Genomic DNA, 18,045 nt, shown 5'->3' with positions numbered 1-18,045 from the left:
CAGAACAGACAGGAGAATATTTTGAACCTGAATACTGGGAGATTGCTTAATTGAGTGTTGCTCTTACAGAAAAAAAAAAAAAAGAGAAGATTACCAAGTGGTATAAAAGTTTTCCAAATTGGTTGAACATGCAATTTAGTAGATGAATTCTATAAAAAAAATCATGTTTTGTAGATGATGAATTTCTCTTTGGCAGAAGAACAAATAATACTTTTATTTTTTTTTACTTTTTTTTAAATTATATTTTATTACTCCAAGTTTTTTTCAGTGTCAGACAGAAAAATGCACGTAGAAAAGCTAGGATATTAGGTTAGTGATACTTGAGGTGTTTAATTAGTTTCCATCCTGCAGTTCTCTTACTCATTTATAGGAGATCTGAACGGAGCTTCTTGTGTTAAAATACTCCTGGAATTGAAAAACAGAGCCTGCTGAGTAAAAAGCCCTTTATGATATGTGCAAAACTTCTAAAGGTCCTTTTGCATGCAGTTTGGGCATATTTAGTCCTTTCTTCTGAGCCTACTGAGCAAATAACTAACTGTCAATGTTGGGAGGCAAAATTTCTTTAAGTGATCTGTGTGTAGCTACCACAGCTACTTCTTAGCCAGCTGTGTGAAGGATTGTGCTGCCAAAGCAAGCATTCACCAGAGGAGATCAAAGTGACAAGGCTTGTAACTTGATGGCATCATTTAAAAGTTGATACTTCTTTTTCTTATTGACTTTGAGTCTCTTTCCTACCCTATCTGTCAACTGACACATTTTTCTACTGAAAAGAAAGAGAATTCATCAAAAGAATGAAGGCAATTATTTGCTGGAATATTTCAAGCCTTTTTTTGACATAAATGTGGGACAAAGCATTGGAGTAATGGGTTGGGACAAAACAGATACTGGTTGGAAACAACTGTCTTGCTTTTCAGAGATCCAAACCTCACTGACCTAAAAGTACAGCCTGTTGCAGTTGTTTTGACTGAGCATCCATGTGGACTGACAAGAGCCAACACCCAAAGCCATAGGGCAGTATAACCTTTACTGTCTTTTCCCTGCTAGAATGTCACAGCTCAGTCAAAAAACCATGTCCAATTAAATAAAAAAGCAGTTCAACAAAAAAACATCAGCTTTTGGTTTCTAAACCAAAATCATCAACCAAGGCACATCATTAAGAAGTTCTTGACCCGACTCTGTTTTTTATCCCCTGGGTCCTCTGGTGTTGGTTCCTGGCTTGCTTTAACCTCTACGTAGCTATGTGAGTATTCACATACTCTGTTTTCTAAAAGCAGTTCAGAGACTGTGACTTTCTACCCTCTCAATCTGCTATTTTAAGGACAGAGTTGGGCCAACCCCTGCCTCTATATGAGGTAAGGGAGGGAAGATGCAAGCATTTCCTCTAGTTTCCTCTGGAGTAGATAAAACTCCTGCTCTACTAGGGGAAAAAAAAAACAAATGGTGGGATGGCAGTTTTCCTGTCCACTTTCTGCCCTGTTGCCTGTGAGATGCTGCAAGCCCTTTATGCTTCATCAGGGATTTATAGCACAACCTTCTTCACAGCTGATGTCCCCATCAGTGAAAAGCATCTTTCAGATTTGGATGAATGTATTAAGTTCTTGAAACAAGTGAGTTTGGCTTTCTTCAACTTGCTGAGAGTTTGCTGGCATGCAAAACCTGGTGAGGTTTCTGCCCGTCTGAGCATGAAGTCTCATTTCTGTTAACAGAAATGTTGAAAAGATACAGTTTTTCTTATTAAGGAGAAGGGGAGATAACAAGATTTTGATGCTTTTAGAACTGAAGTTTTGATTTTTCCTGGTGGTGTCATAAACATATAGGTCATCTTCTGATGTCGTGGCTGTGGTGTTCTCCACACCCAAGCAGTTAAACAAAGTATGTTTGTGACTAGGACAGTGCAGCCACTAACATCAATTCTGCTTCTGAGAGCATGCCCCATGTAGGCTCTATGTTCTTTTTAAGTTGTGTGTGAGCCATAGCGGAGAATGGGATATGGGCTGCAGCCAAAGCTCACATGGCTTCCTCATTGCTTCTGTGATGGGTCTAAGAAAACTGTCCACCAGTAGCTTGCTAAGCTCAGGAGCACAAGCAGTGGACTGAGTGTTGCTGCATTTAACAAAGCTCAGAAGTCAATTACAACACCACCCAGGAGATTCGACCTGGCACGTCCTGGCTGACTCTCCTCTTTGTTCATCACAGTGTTACATTCAGTTATATGTATAGTTATACATTCATTATCCTGAATGTGGGCCATGCTGTGGAAGAAATATACCTGGAACTGAAGGTTTAAAAGCAAATTTGTATCTGAATAATTCAAATACAAAACAAAACAAAACAAAAAAACCCTGCTAATTTTGTCAGAGAAGTATTCCTGTTTCTTTCCGTGGCTGTACAAGACACACTAATGTGAGGGAGCTTTTTTTTCTCTCTGTCAAAGGTGCTGTACATCTGCGCAGTGCAGAACTACCTTGGCTCATTGTACTGGCATTAAGAAAACCAAGCTTTTGTCTGCAGACTAGGTGGAATGCTGACTGCCAAGAACGATGAGACTTGAGTCATGAGGGCAGAAACTGAAGTTTTAAGGTGGGCTTTTAGTTTGCCTGACTGAATTAGTTATAACTCCTGCTGGCAAAGAAACCAGAGCAGCAGAGAGGGTAGCCCAGTCTTACAATGATCAATATTGAAAAATGATGAAGCACATCCTGAAGAGTGAGGTAAGGGCACTCATATCTTTTAGCATTTCTCCTGAGAATAATTTCTTCACTTTGTTAAAATCTGCCAAGTCCCTCTGTATCTCCTTTGGAAACATATGAATCCTTACCATTACTGTCATTACTTTGCCAGGTACTGCTCAAACCTAGATGTCCCTTTACCTGGGAAATGCTTGGTGTCTGAATGGGAAGCAGCTGTCAGAGGAAGTCAGGACATAAAGGAACACAAAGAAAGAGTGAAAACTGTTTATCAGCAGGATAAATGCCGGGCTCAGCACACCAGAAATTTTTGAACCATTGACTTTCATTGTTGGTGATGAAAAAAAATGGTTCTCCACTGCTGTTACAAAAACCCCATTGACTTCAAAAGGAGGAAACTTGCGCTTTAAAGCACTAATGTGCAGAGATGACCTAGTACAATAATACTACAGAGGGCTCTCTAAAGGCTGCTTAGCTTGTAGCTTGCTTTGACTATTGCTTATTTATATATGGGATGACAACTGACAGTTTTAGAAGTCTTCAATTTAGTCACACAACACCATCATGGGTATGAAAACTTCCTATTCATATGATGCTGATGAAGAAAACCAGTTAAGAACACGTGTGTGCTTACAGGCTGCTGCTGGAACTGTTACATGTTGAACCAAGCAAAAAAATTAGCGTTTTATGTAGTGTGAATCTGAAGCTCTACAAACTCATGTTCTTGCTAGTTGCTTGCACAGGTCCACATTAACATTTGTACTCCGTATGTAAATCAGGAGTGTGGTTTAGTGCTGCAGTAATGCCATATTGTCCATTTTCACCCAAGCCAGTTCATACACATGTAATAGATATCCAGGACTGCTGCAAGGTACCAAGAAAAATGTACCTTCTGGTGTACCTGTCTGAGCAGATTTTGAGGCGCCTACTGAGGAGCTTACTTCACATACTGTACTGAGTTTCACAACACTAAGGTCTTCACAGTAGACATAAATACTTAGTTTGGTGATTTCCGTGTTAGGTCTTGTCTGCATGCTCAGAAGATCCTTGGTGAGCAGCCTGGATGAGGAGAGCAGGCTACGGCTGGCCACTCAGGGGTTCTTGACTATCTCACAGTGAAGGATTGAACTCACAGCAGACACATGGGCTATCCAGCTTGTTAGGATGATGGAAGATAGAAGGTAGAGCTGTCTGAATCTCCTGTGATGCAAATACTGTGGCTGGCCCCCTGCTCTCTGAAATGCAGTGTCTATGAGCATGCAACAGATCTACTCTTCTCCAGCCCTGAGGATGAAGTCTGCATCCTGTGAGGGAGGGAACTGCCCTTTAGAAAAGTGCTGTGTAAGAGTATGGCAAGTAAAATGGAAAGTAGCATGGAAACTGTTGTGTATTTCCTTTACGGAGCCCATTGTCACAGAGTGACAGGAGATGTTAGGCCTGACTATTCCCTTTATTGTGATGTTTTTATGCTACAAAATAACCCCAAATGTGTCTTCCCCATAATTACAGGACATCTGAGCCTTGTCTCCTGCCATCAGCAGACCTCCTTCCCCATTAAGCATAGTGCAAAGGCACACAATCAGCTTCCACTTCACTGACTGCATAGAGAAGATTCAAAGTGATCGAAGAAAATAAGCTGGCACAGGAATAAATAGATCGAAACAGTCCTTAGCAAAATGATTAAGATGAGCACTAGGAGACTATATACACCACCAGTGCTCTCCCATTCTGCAGCCTCTTCTCCTAGAGGCTGCAGGGGGCTAGACTGTTTTGTGTGCTGCTTTGCTGCTCTTTGCTGAAGGGTGGGATCCTCCTTGAGTGAGTAATCAGCAGTAAATGAAAAGGGAAGGCTGTTGAGGCTTCTCTAGCTGCATTCATTATAAATGTAATTGTAAAGATTTGCTATAATTCAGTTAGCTGCCCTAAAACCCTTGGCAAGCCACATTATTGAAATGATTATTGTTACAAGATTGTTGTAAATTGGAGTCAATCATCCAGATGTGAAATTGTCTTTTTTTATTTCTGTGTGGCAGGCAAAAGTCATCCTATTATTTCTTTAAATTAAAATCTCCTGGTTGTTGTACCAGGAGTACCATGTTGAACAAAGGGATCTTTCCACCCACCTTCCAAAATAACAAACAAAACTCATCTCATAAACAGATGAACAATGAGTCCTCCAATGTGAGACCCCTCACTGTTTCTCCCAGCAGGATTTTTTGGTTCTGTTAAAAAACAGCTGTCAGGGATTGCATAGGTACAGCCGGCTCTGGCTTGCAGAGGCAATAGGCAGCCAGACTGGACCAGGACTTCTTCAACTGAATCTCACGGGAACAACTACTGAGCAAGCAGACCAGCCAAGGACAGTAATAGGTTCACATGTCAAGACACAAACCAAATGAACAGACAATGGAAAAGTAATTAATGGATGCTCAGATTTTCACATTGCTTTTACTGGTTATAAATTGATGAGCTATGATAGCCCTGCTCAAGATGTTGTGCTGAATATTTTCAGAAGAGGATTTCTGGATTTGCAGTGGTGAATAATCATTGGAGTTGCCCATCTCTTGAGGCCTTGCAGATCTTTTCTACTATTTAGACCTGATATTCATCCCAGATTGATGATCAGTTGCCTCTGCTGCTGATTCCATTGTGCCCCTCTGAGGCTGCCACAGTTGTCATGCAAGGGATTTTGTGCATGTCACTTGCTGTGATCTCATAGCGACCTTCCAGTAACTGAAGGGGCCTACAGGAAAGCTAGGGAGGGTCTCTTCAGAAGGGCATGTAGTGACAAGACAAGGGGAAATGGTTTTAAACTGGAAGGGGGTAGATTCAGACTAGATATTAGGAAGAAATTCTTTACTGTGAGGGTGATGAGACACTGAAACAGGTTGTCCAGGGAAGTTGTGGATGCCCCCTCCCTGGAAGCACTCAAGGCCAGGCTGGATGGGGCTTTGAGCAACCTGGTCTAGTGGGGGTTTCCCTGCCTATAGCAGGGGGGTTGGAACTTGATGATCTTAGAGGTCCCTTCCAAACCATTCTATGATTCTTTGATTACCCTAGACATTACAAGGGTGGCATTTTCTGTGCCTCCCAGAAGGACAACATTTTGTGTGCTACCTAAAATGGTTAATAAGCACTCCAATTCCAGTCTGGTCATGTATAGTCTTCCAGCCTCCCCTGGCAGCACAAGAAGGTGTCCTGCTGGGTATCTCCCTACTGCTCTCTCCAAGAACTCCTCCTCCACACTGAGGTGCTCCCCACTTCAGGGGTAGTGTCACAGAGGAGATGTTTTGTCCCTTCCTCTCCCTACTGCAACAAATATATCATCTTTTGAAGGACGAAGAAGAGACCTTCTCCCTTCATCTCTCCTAGCTGGCTGGCAGACAGCACAGATTGCCCCTACAGTAACACCTTTCAGACATTTTTTGTCTGTTTATGTTTCTTTATTGTCCCTAGATGCATGCTGTCACCACATAGTGTGCTTTCCTGGATTAGCACTACGTAACCTGCCAGATGAGGAAGAACTTCAAAGTTAATTATTTGGCTTTGAGTCTTTCCTGCTCTCAGTTCAGTCAGGAAAGTTTGTTCGTATGTGACTCCCAAGGGTCCTTCAAACCACTACAGCTTTTATATGCATCTCTCAAGTATTGCCTTCTATGCCTCTCCTACCTCACACAGAAAAAACCTTGACCTGACTGTGGTGGTAAGGAAAGATATTGAGAAAAAATTTAATGGAAAATAAATTATAATCTTTCTAAACAGAAAAAGCATCATAAATTCAGGGAGGAAGTAGCAGATCAACTCTACAGATCTACTCTTACATAGAGCCTAGGAGCCTGTTGTGGAATTTTAATTGCGTAAGTCTACACAATAACGAAAGTATTATTATTTTTTTAACTTTAGTTTTCTATATTCAGCTGAAACTGATGCTATTTTTGTATTAATGAGATCAAAAATTGTAACTCCAACACATTACTTCCCCTGGAGAGAAAGAAATATCAAATGCCCAGCAGATGAATTTGGGTAAAGCTGAAAGTGAAAAGATGCTGATTTCAAAGTGAGCAAGTGAGAGTGCTGGTCAAACTGGGAGCCTGATGCATTACTGATCTGAATATAAAGTTCTTCCTTTTTTTCCCTGTTCTGAATCAAAAGGTTTCATAAGCATTTAAATAAAACTGAAGTGATATAATTAGTACAAGCCCATGAGAAGTAATTAAATTTATAAGTATGGCCTGTGCTATAGCTACATAATGGAAGCCTTCAGTTTTTATTAACCACATGTTTGAAAATCTGGATTAAAGAACCAAACTAATAAGTCAAAACACCAGTGTAAGATCCAAAGGACAACGGCATTGTTGCTCTGTATAACAGGGCACCAATTCAGGGCCTAATTGATACAAGAGCTGTAATAACATGGAGCATGTTTAATTAATAAGACTCCTAGTCAGTCATGAAACTTGGAAGAGCTCCTGGGACTGTGAAATTGTAGTTTACATACTGCATGCTACCAAGCATCAGATCTCCATACACCATGCGTGATGCTGGGTAGGTTACTGTGCACAGGCAAAGACAAATCACCGTGCTGCCATGCAGTGAAGGATGAGGCTGACTTGTGTGTCCTGGTGAGCTCAGTGCTCACAGCTTCTGTGCAAAGGGGGGGGAACCTGCTTAACCTTGTTTGTGGAGGAAGACCAACATGCCATGGGGGCAGCTAATGGGACATAGAGCATCTATGTTAGACTGTGAAGAGGTTTGATCGGAGGCTAACTTTGTGGAGACATGGGCAGTATGTCTTTATCAGCATACCACAGAAAAAAAAAAAAGGCATATTTGAAGGTGCTTGCTATACATCTAGTTTAAAAAAAAAAAAAAAAAAAAAGGAATTTGTCCTGAGTTTTTCTTTTCTCAAAGAAGAGCAGGGCCAAATGTAGAGAGCCTGAGCAGTCAAGGTGAAGTGGCTGAAACAAGTGGTGGGATGGTCTAATGGGTCTTCTCTCATTAGCTCCCACTCTTGCTCTTTATTGCTGACTCTAACAAGCACTTCCAGACTGATCATCTTGAGAAGGGACTCTCTCAGCATTTTATAGACTTTTCAAGCAGGAACTTTCTATACAAAAGGAACGCTGTTCACATTAATGTTCAAGCCATATACCAGAATTTATCATCCTTCCCTTTTAAAGCAGTTCATCTAAATTTGATCCCAGTCTTCTGCAATAAAAGATACAATTAAAGGTGAATGTAAAAATTATTGAATAAATATAATAAAAAGGAAATTAAAATTATCAGTGAGAGGTTATAAAAATGCAAGAAACTAATGCTAGCAGTAGTCTCCTAAGCTATTACTACAGCAGATATATATAATCATGCAAATTCCATGCTTTTTTACCTCTTTCACAGAACTACAAGAAATACTGTTAAATCAAGGGTTTAACTTGATTTTATATATTTTTTTCTCTAATATCTAGTAAGATTAATTGGAAGGACAACTTGCTATTAGTGTAGGCTTCTGTTCCTTCTCTTAAAATTGGTATACTCAGGGCAGCAGTTCACTTGCTGGAGAGACAACTTGTTTAACACATCTTCATGGATTTATTTTCCTCATGAATATATCTAATTCTTTCTTTGTAAAGTTCATGTAATTTTTCAGCATTCTCAGTTTCCCATGAAAAGAGACTTAATTATTTGAGCTACCAGGTGTGGTTTTCTACTTGAACCTGCTACCTGCAAGTTTCACTTGGTTCCCTCTCTAGTGTTAGAAGAGATGGTGAAAATCATTCTTTTACCTCTCTCCTTGCTGCCTATTCACCAAAATCCATTCTTAAGAGAAGTCAGGTCATTTTGAGTGCACTGCATGAGGCCATCCTTTGTTGTAAGATTAATGGGAAGAATGTTCTAGGAAGAATGATTAGGGAAAGGCCATCTGTAATGCTAACTGCAGAGAGGTTCTAGAGCCAGACACTGTGTTATGTGGTGACTGGGGGACTTTGCATGAGATACTTTAGAGCTGTAAAACAGATTCTTGGAAAAAAGTTAGCTTCAAACTGCGAAGACACGGGCAGGGTGACATGAAGAGAAAACCTTCATAACTAAATTAGTAAGGTGGAGTCAGATTGATCATTGAAATAGTTAAACAACCAAATATGGCAAATGAAAACAGCAGCTTTAAATATCTAACAAACTAGAAAATACCAGATCCAACAAATTGAGAAGAACATTTAATCTGTGGTACATTTTTTCTTAGTGCCAGACTGTCAATCTGAAATGTACTGTCATTAGCAGGTGTGTTGTTTTGAAACTTCTGAGTCTTCTGGCTGGGATCAAAGATGGAGAAGGCTGAAAATGATGACTAATGGAGATACTGACTTTTTATTCTTTTAACTGAGGTAAAGCTGAGAGTTTGTTTATAATCCTCTATAAAGACAAAATCAAGCAGCAGCCAAACCAGGCAACAAATAAGCAGGCACTTCTTTGTGTGCATGAGATACAGCAAATAGGACAAAAGCTATTTCTGGGTTCAGCGGTGTTTGCTGTTGAACACCTAACGTTCTGTAATGGTAGATGTTGCTGCTCATTTAATGTACTTGACTGGTTTGGTTCAGTGGCTTGTGGCTGTGCTTTGCAGAAACATCATCAGGATTTATCAGAGTAAAGATGAAGATGGGGTGGAATCTCTGAAGCTAACTCAAAACCTTTGAGGTCTTTGGAGAGTGGCTAAAGTCTGCAATTTTCCAGAGTAACTTTCTGGATTAATATGTGTGTGCTTATATTTAATATTTCTTGTTTTGGGTTGTTTTTTTTTAAAATGTCATTCAGTAGCTATACCCAAGACAATAATCACTACAGTGTAGAAAAGGTCAGTGCCTCATGGCCAAGGCCATCAAGATGATGGTTAGCTGTGGCTCTCTTGCTGTGATCCTATCAGAACTGCAGCAAGTCAAGTCTTCCCTGGGAGGAGAGGGAGAAAGGGGTGGTGTGTAGGGATGGCTGGAGGCTGCCAGGCTGGAGAAGGATTGCAATGCTGTGCTTGCCCTAGGCCCTGATGGCCTGGTGGCTCCACTGCTGACCAGCACTAATAACTCTGCTTTTTTGATCTGTGCTTCAGTCAGTGCTGGAATCAGGGTCCTCACTTAATATTAACCTAGTGTAAATAGGAATTCCCCTCCTCTAGCATATCTATGAATATCATCTTTTCAGAGAAAACAGCATCTTCTCCTCTGATCATTTTCTGAAATGTCCATATGAAAGATTTGGCACAGGAGCTTGTTTTGTAGAAAAACTCAGACTAAAATCCTGGCCTCACTCAGGTCAATGGCAATGTTCCCCCAGACCTCGAAGGGGCCAGAGTATTGTCCTCTATCCCTCTGTTCCTGGCCTCTTCATCTTGGAGAGGAGGTTTGTTCAAACCAACAAATGTTATACATTTATGATTGTAGTGAAAAAGAAAAAGAAAAGGAAAAGAAAATGGAAAACTGCAGTGGCTTGAGAGTGTTTGTAAATGTGTGGGGTGGGGGCTTCTCTCAGGAGCAGTACCAGCTGCCTCCCAGACACAGGCTACTAAGCAGGCTGAGCTAATAGTGTGATGATAAATTCAGCAAAATTGCAAAGAGAAATATCCCAAAGCTTAGGGGTATTAGAAAATGCAATAATAAACTCAACTTGTGTCTGCAAGAAATCAAACTGACACAATTTAAGAAGAAATAGTTTGGCAGTGTTTTTTTCTCCTCTTCCCTTTTTTATCTTCTTTGATTTTTCCAGCTGGCTCATCTAGCTGAAATTTGAACTGGATCTGACTTCAAGTTCCTTTCAGGATTTTGTGGAGTATTTTACATAGCAGTCTGTCTGTCTGACAAAGCAAGATTGTGAAATCTGTAAACCACAGCTTGTCCTTCCTGGCACAGTGAAAGCATAAATGATAATACTGCCCCATTACTCCATTAATGGCTGCAGTGCTACTCCTATTTGTGGTCTCCCCGACTTAAGAGACAATATATATATGCTAGTCAAATTTTTTAGCAGATATAATAAGAGACCAATGTTGGGAATTCTGGGGGAGAGGAATGTAATATGAAAACAACATGATTCACAGCTAAAAATGCAGTGTGCAAGCAAACATTAGAAAGTGCTTATGAGGATAGGCATGAATCAAGCCTTTGCCTCTACCACACCATGAAGAATCGTGGGAGTTTGAAGTTCAAGCCCAAATCATCCATGTTGTCAATCTCTCTCTCTGTGTAAAGAGTCAAACCTCAGTTAAGAGGTTTTCAGACATGGAGTCACAAAAAATGGAATGTGTATGAAAAAATACCTTCTTTATTTTGAAGTGTGTAAAGACAAAGACAGCCAAGGAAATGTGTTGCAGAGGTGTTTTATTGTCTTTGCAGATAATTTATTCTGAGTGTATTTCATGAGCTTTGGCCATATCTTTACATTACTGGTGAATAAAACTCATTGTTCAAAGAGAGTCATCTGGTGACTCATGAATTTCTTCAAATACTGCTTAAAAAAACCCTCGTGATTTTGAGAATGCCACTATACATAGCTACAGGCCTACAGAAAATAAGCCACTGCTTAGCTTGGTCATTTACTGGACTGGGGAGGCTCAGGCTATTCAAGATCGATAGACAGAAGTAAAAAGCAAGAGCGTGGCATCATTTCTGCACCTCATGGTAAATAAATCTCCACGATTTTATGTCACAAATGCTGATTCTGTGCTTCTAACCCAAGACTTCACTCTAGTTCTATGAGTTGAATTTAAAGTGAGTCTAAGTTAGTTTTAATTATTGTTTTCTTTCTCCCTCCTTCACTGAATAATTGTGGACGCACCTTGCACAGAACTAGCTGATAGCAGGGAAGTCACAGGATACTTAGCTGGGCCAACAAATGCTTTACATGATTTGCCTAATTTTCTAGGTCATTCTGTAAGAAGTGAGTCTTTCACACCCAGATTCTCTAACAGCTTCACATCTGTGTGCCCAGGAGGCTCCTGGGTATGCCATCTGTCTGCAGCCCAAGCAGCATGATGCTTTACAGGGAAAGAGCCCTTCCCTCCTGGGTGAGAAACTACAGTCCAGAGTGCAGCTGCTGATATTTTCAAAAAGCCACTTTGTAAACCAGCTGTGGCTTAACTTCCATTTGGATGTTTTCACTGTACTGCTGAACTTACCTATTAACAAAATGTTAAAATGTTGAAGTTTCACTCCTCTGCAGAGGAGTGTCTGGTAATCTTGCAGATCAGCTTTCTCCACATCGGACCAAAACCATGTCTAGAACTTGTTGGTCACACTTCATTAGAAGGAAACTATTGGATCTCTCTCTCTCTCTCTGTCTCTCTCTCTTCTTTTCCCCTCTCCCTCCTTAGCTTGCTGTTTCATTATTTAGTATGTTATAGGCAATTTAGAAATACATGTTGTCCCCTGGTGAAAACTGCTTCAGGTAAGTTGAGCTTAGATCTATGTCAATGTCAGTGTCTACTAAAAGAGGTTGGTAAAGATATTTTCATGATTCTTTTTTCAACTTGCAAGGAATGTCTTTACGTTCAGTATCGACATGTGGGAAATGCACCCTGTCAGGGTTTCAATCTGGGGAAGCAAAGAAAGGACAGCTTTTTGTAAATCAAAACCCCTATTTTAATGGGAAATTAACACTGTGATTCTGCACCCACACTAATACAGGGGAGAACAATTGCACCGATTATTGTGGTAGACTCTGTCAAGGAAGACGACCCCTCACTTTCTTCCATACCACTGCATATCTGTGGACATCAAGTGCTACAGGGGCTGTCTTGTTGACTAACGTATAGTTTGAACTGGGGCTCTTGAGCTGAGAAGTGTGTGAGAACTGAGGACAGCGTTCCTCTGCACATGCTGGGAGACACTCATCCACTCATCCGTTTTTCTTTGCAGAATAGAGGCGACCATGTAATAGGTATGCACAGCTGGGTTACGTGCCTTGATCTGAGGTGGAGTGTGGACGGAACAAGTCCCACAAGGCACGATGGGGAACTTGAATGCTGCATCCTCCTGCAGGAATCGTTAACATTACCACGCATCCCATAACATCCCTTGTCTGGGAGATTTTGCTGCATCTCCTATTTGTATTCTAGTGCTTGCTGCTGTAGTGCTGCTTTTGGGCAGATGGTTATGGTGTGCCTGGAAGCACAAGGGAGGAACCAGAGAGACAAGCTTATCCACACTAGAGAAAAAAATGCATCTTCTGTGGCAGCAGAATCTTCAGGAAATCTCAACATTGAAGATCTTTTTCCTTTTCTGCATAACATTGAAATATTCGTGAGAAAGAGGGAGGGAAGGCAATCTCGTTATAATATACCTCTTGACTCCGAAATAGAGAATCAGGAGACATCTGTAAGTGGTCTCTCTGGGAGCAGGATAAGGTGATGTGCGCACTGACCACAAAGGCTTAAATAGCTGATTAAAATATGGTTATGGACACTCAGGATGACCAGATTTTCAGAAGTGCTGAGAACTCTTAAATGCCTTTGAAGTTAATGGGATTTTTGTGACCGTGGTGCCTTTGAAAAATCAAGCATTATCAACCTGAGCCATGCTTTAATATAGATTTAAAAATACATAAAAATGGCCACTTAATAACCCCAAGTACTGAACAATTTATGCAACACATTAAGAAAGGATAAAAACCAACCTGATGCTCCTTAACTGAACTGATAATATTTGGTGAAAAGATAGATATTTCTGTTCTAAATACTGCACCTCTAGTAAAGAAACAAAGCTATGAGCAATTTACATTCAAATCAATGCATTGACAAAACAGCAAATCTTGAGATTACCAAGCAATTCAAAGTCAGTGTATTTCTCCACGTAACCTTTCATATTAGCAGCAAACAGAATTCTAGTGTGAACACGACAACTGACAAGTCAATAGTTAAATATCCCAATAAGTCTGTCTGTGCTCTATTGCAATGTGTTTGATAATCCTGCAAATCTTCCTTAAAAAGGCAATCCTCCAAATCTTTTTCTGTTTGATGCTTGGATGTCAGCTTCCCTCAGTGCCTGCATGCTGCCTGCAGCTTCATATCCTATAAACTGAGTACCTAGGTAACACAGTGTCCTGTTTTGGAGGCTCCCTTGGTTCCAACTCAACCCTCTATCACCACAGTTTCCCAAAATGAACATGACCCTTCTCCCCACAGCTGGGAAATCAGGGGTAAAACAGGAAGATAGCTGTGTTGTTTTTTTTCCTGGAAGAATGTTTGGAGGATCCCAAGGATATCTGCATGCAGGCCTAGACTTCCATTCCTTTCTCATGTGTCATTGGCAATTCCTATTTTCACTTTCTCTATAAATACTCTACAATTAAACACTTGTTTTATTGTCATGTTACATTGTGCCCCAAGTGCTCCAGACAAGCACTTCTTTCCTCTTCAGAGACCTGGTGAACAGGAGCCAGGAGCATTGAATTCAGTAAGCAAAGGCTACATGCTCTGCCCTTGGCCTTTCCAGAATGCAGCAAGGATGCACCAAGAAGGAAGTCCTCTTAGCTGTACCATCAGTCTGGCAAACAGCTAGATGGTAAATCATCACACTAAGTACCTACGTTTGCACATCCACTCCTTCCACAAATAAAACTGAATGTATCAGTCAGTGCCAAAAGCTAAAGATTTTATCATTCTGACTAATAGGATTAACATACACCAAGGGGCTCCAACTGTCTAATATCACTGTCTTATTCATTTGAGTGTTGGCCAGTTTAAGCGTCAGGGGAGATCCCTGAAAGTATATAGGTAGCAAGCAACACATACTTTCCATTTTTGAGGAATGAAGCTGAAGAAGTCTGACTTGTATATTTACTGTTAAAGGGGTTAAGTCATTCAGTCAAGGTCCTGGGAAGCTTGTAGATGATTTCCATGCTTGGCAGCATTCTCTTCTTTAGTTCTGATCTGTGTTTTTTAAATTCTCCTTAGTTAGAGCTTCTGCTTGACTTCATTCAGCCCCAAAAGCAATTCCACTCATTTTTTACTAGCCAAAGAAGTACTGAAACTCTGCTTCATAAAGTGATGATGTTAGTGTACAGCAAAGGCCAGCAGTTCCCTGCTTGCCAAAAGACACGGGGATCTGTGTAGAGTCAGCCAAACCTCAACAGACAAAGCTCATCCAACTAACCCTAGCATAGGATGAGGTGCAGGACGAGAGATCACAGACAGGTTCATACAAGTGTGTAGGTCACCAGACAAGCTCATGGTGATAAGGCATGTTAATTTCCCCAATGGATGTGATGCCTCAGTGGTTCTCTTCTACCCCTTCCAACACTGTAGCAATTTGCTGGTAGATCATAGATAACTCCTGTGGAAAGAGATTGTCTCAGTGACTGTTCCTGACACACTTTGAATATATAAAATGCCACTTTTTTATGGTGCTGAATTCCTTTTTTAATACAATGATCTCTCTGTTGTTCTTGTTACAGTTGAGACTGATGAAGTGCAATGGCTGTTGCTGTGCTGTCCATGATAGCAACTTGCGCTACAGAGATATCCCTTGCTGCATAGACCTTAGGTAGGGATGAGTGCTTCTGGTTTCAGTCTTATGGGGCAGGCAGAGGGTACCAGTGCTCTGATTTCTCTGGAACACTCAGCAGTGCATGGTACTACAAAGCAGAAAGATGCAAGAGACAGAAAATTGCCCCATCTAATTTAGTTAACCTCTTCAAAGAAGAGATTTAGTCTATTAGTTTTATCTGTAGTTTTGCTTCAGCCACTCAGCTGTAAGGGGGTTAAGCTGGAGGCAAACAGTGATTCAATTTTACAATCAGACTGAAAATACAAATACATCTATTCCTCCTGAGCGCTAACTGTAATGCATGCCCAAGTGCAGAATGCTTTAATTGGATATAATAGCTCCAGGTCTGGACTCATGTACGTGTGCACGAAATCACTCCTTTTAAATCATAAAGTGCTATTCAAATAATCATTTTATTAGCATCATCATCTTCCTATATGGAAATGTGGAGCATACATCAAGCCCATCAAATACCTATAGCCACCATCCACACAAATTTATTAAAAAACAAAACAAAACAAAAAAAAGCCATTATATTTTTGGCATATTTGCTGAAAATATTCAGGAGGCTGCTATTGTAGTTGCCATCCTGGTGACTGCCTATGTGAAACACAGGACACCAGTAAAGTGCGGGAAAAGCAACACATCACTGAAGACCAAAATCTCAGCACTAGAGCTAAGAAATTATAAACATTACCCAACTATTATACAATAATGCAGAAACCCAACTTCTTTCTGTGATTCTGATGGCTAGGATCAAAACTCCGGAGAATGGGCATACAGTCTTCAAGCTGAGTCGTGGGGAAGAGGAGCTGCAGGAAGTACGCCTCTCCATGCCCTCCCAGACGGATGAAAACTTTCATGAAACATCCACTGCAAATGAGGGTTGGCCTTCTACAGAAAGAGTTCCCTCCTGTTCCAAAAGTAGGAGAGAGAAAGGGAAAAGGAGCTGTGAACAGGAGTTGAAGATGGGTGATCACATGAGAATGAACGTCCTTGAAAGGTCACAGCAAATACTTAAACTGAATATTTATTTAGGTTTTTAAATTATTATTTTCCCAAGGTGTTAGGATGAGGAGACTTGATTAGCTTTGTTGCTTTCTAATAGCAGTAAGAAATGCTTTACAACAGAGCAAGCACATGGAAATACCCTTCTTGCTATGGAAACTGCATGGTGATTTACATCAGTTTAAGGATCCTTGCCTCTGCAAGCTCTTTGATTACCAAACAGAAATAAGAAGGTTTTCTGGTTGTCTCGAATAGGAATGTTTTTTATACACAACATGTTGTTTCAGATGCTTCTCTTCCCCAGGATTTCTAGATAGCCTGCTGTGTATTCAGTGGCAACACAGAGTTAGCTGGGACTGAGATGATGCAGCTGGCTTCAGTTTTGAAATATGCATACATTTTGTGCATTTGACTTAATTTTTGTTGTGAACAATCAAAATTAGGGAGAGTTAAGGGGATCCCATTTTGTCTTCTTCCAGAGAGTGTGTGGGACTAAGAGGAATACGTGTCTGTATGACAAGAGATAAGCTATTCCTTTCATTGTTCCATCTAATTCTGCCCCAACTTCACTGAGACCTACTATGTGCCTCTCCAAGGACTGCTTTTGCTAAGCATAAGCAGGACGCAAGAAAACAGAACAGTTCAGATAATTGACTTTATTGTGCAAGCATTCAGACATGGGGGTGGAGAATTTACACAGTCTGTGTGGGGCAGCAGAAGATTGGGGTTGCAGGACTGTGAAGAAGGACTGACCAGAAGTACCAGCTCCATCACAGACCCTATCAGGTGCACTTGTGTTAGCAGGTACTCTCGGTAACTATCTTGTCCATGGGAAATGATTGGTGGAAGGGATTGATTCATTGTTAATTTGCCTTTCCTCTGTTTAATAGCCCATATAACATGTGGTTTAAAGGCATGCACAAGCTAATTAGGAAAGATATATTCTGGAGGGGAGTCACAGCAGCGTGATGTGAAATTTCTGCAATCAATGAAAAAAACGTATGGTGCTTGTTTACACACTTCAAACATCCAACTTCAGCTACATTGCCACAAATGGCTGAACTTCTGATATTCCTCTCTTCCTTCACAGTAAATATTTCTCTAAGAAATTGTAATTCTGCCTGTAATGCCTGTCGTTAGGCTGCTCTTGAGGTATGGCTCGTGTGCTCAAAAGCTTGAACACAATTTCTAACAGCAGGTATTTGAATAAAACATGTTACACATCTCCTTCAAAATTTGTTTCTTGACCTTAATATTTTCTCCCAGTGATGTTGCTACTATGACTTCTAGAGCTACTTCAGGTTTCCATAGGTTTTCTCATCCTTAGGTGACAAATCATTTATTTTCCACTGCATCAAATCTGTTGTTGCTTTTGGTGAAGGTTCCCTTTATGATATGTAAATGATTAAGTTTGTTTTAAGGAGATCTCTGGGTCTTTATTCTATGGCATTAATTATCAGCAATTTACCACCTTACTGTATTTTTCTGAACATCTCAGATGTGTACAAAACACAAATAACTAATATTACTTTAGCTGCACAATAAATACGTATCAAAGTAATAAATCTAAACATTACTCATATAATATATATTCTTCGCTATGAATTATATAATGTTCGTGTGTGCAGTAGTATACATAGTATGTACACTATGCAGCTGACTGAGTTCTGTACGTAGGGTTTTCTCACCATGTGAAACAAAATCAGTAATGAAGCTTCAATGATTTACATGAAAACAGTATTTTCAGTTTAATTTTTCCTCATTGCTGTGTTTTTGAAATTGAGATACTAGAAAGCTATGAAGAAGTCTTCATCATGAAA

The 18,045-nt window shown here is 40.4% G+C and overlaps 1 long non-coding RNA gene across 1 annotated transcript; it reads left to right on the top strand.

The window, feature by feature from the left end:
* The first annotated feature begins 11,218 nt into the window (after positions 1 to 11,218).
* LOC107056776 lies at positions 11,219 to 17,808 on the top strand. The gene is made up of 3 exons (XR_001471161.4): positions 11,219 to 11,353; positions 15,126 to 15,214; positions 15,972 to 17,808. It is a non-coding gene; the product is annotated as an uncharacterized LOC107056776 (long non-coding RNA).
* The last annotated feature ends 237 nt before the right edge of the window (positions 17,809 to 18,045 follow it).

This window comes from Gallus gallus, chromosome 1 (genome assembly GCF_016699485.2).
Source record: "Gallus gallus isolate bGalGal1 chromosome 1, bGalGal1.mat.broiler.GRCg7b, whole genome shotgun sequence".
NCBI classification, from domain to species: domain Eukaryota; kingdom Metazoa; phylum Chordata; class Aves; order Galliformes; family Phasianidae; genus Gallus; species Gallus gallus.
The sequence above is the reverse complement of the archived record's forward strand: the minus strand, read 5'-3'. Positions and strand labels throughout refer to the sequence as shown.